This window comes from Procambarus clarkii, unplaced genomic scaffold, assembly GCF_040958095.1.
Source record: "Procambarus clarkii isolate CNS0578487 unplaced genomic scaffold, FALCON_Pclarkii_2.0 HiC_scaffold_97, whole genome shotgun sequence".
NCBI classification, from domain to species: Eukaryota; Metazoa; Arthropoda; class Malacostraca; order Decapoda; family Cambaridae; genus Procambarus; species Procambarus clarkii.
In genome coordinates, this window is record NW_027189130.1 from 5,507,226 (window position 1) to 5,508,130 (window position 905).

A 905-nucleotide genomic window follows, 5' to 3' on the forward strand; every position below is an offset into this window, starting at 1 on the left:
GGACGGGTATGGGGTGCATATTAAATGAACTATACCATAAACTAGGGTTATCCCATGGAATTGTCTAACTAGCGAAGTCGTTAAATACCAAGATATTACCTCAGTTCAAAATCCAAATAGAAACAGTCCTCATGAACAATGGGGGGGGGGGGATCTTTGTCAAGCCGATGGCTTCCACTATCCGTCGAGGACACTAGAGACAGGTAAATTCAGGTACAAATCTCCCACATTCGTTATTGTGCCTTTATTTTTTAACATATAGCTAACTCAACCTGTAATTTGTAATTATATAACTTATATTGAAGGGGGGTAGCAAGACACTGTTATGTACCTACATTTGTAATGTAAAAACATTATTATTACATTAAAACAATTTCGTAGCAGAGCGTAGTTTCGATCTACGGACCTCTGGGTTATGGGCCCAGCACGCTTCCACTGCGCCACTCTGCTGCTGGTGTTATTTGGATGATACATTTTATACATATTTTATAATATTATAATTGGTAATATTTTCTTCATAAATAAAAGTATCAGTGTTTCTGCGCAGTAACGCACCAGTACGTACTGATCTTGCGCATGGGATGCGCACATCATGGTTACTGTGCACAGCCAGCTGCGTATGACATACATCATAGCATGGGTATGTGATCACTGCTGCACACGATGGGTATGGGTTCACTACCACTCATGAACAGGACATGTATTGGAGGCACTAACGCTCACAGGATAGGTATACATGGGGTCTACAGGATAAGTATGGGATCCACTCAGCCCTGGAGGCTGATCTGTCGTGTTTGTTGAGGTCTATAGCAACTCTTCTTGCATGTAAACATTCCAAGCATAAGAATTATATTTAGTGTCTGGACCGAGATTCATCAGTCAGTTACGCAAGTACTTACGAACAT

At 41.0% G+C, this 905-nt stretch overlaps 1 non-coding gene across 1 annotated transcript; it reads right to left on the reverse strand.

Annotated features, from left to right (window-relative positions):
- Window positions 1-378: 378 nt before the first annotated feature.
- TRNAM-CAU (transfer RNA methionine (anticodon CAU)) lies at window positions 379-450 on the reverse strand. Its single transcript has one exon. It is a non-coding gene; the product is annotated as a tRNA-Met (tRNA).
- Between the last annotated feature and the right edge of the window lie 455 nt (window positions 451-905).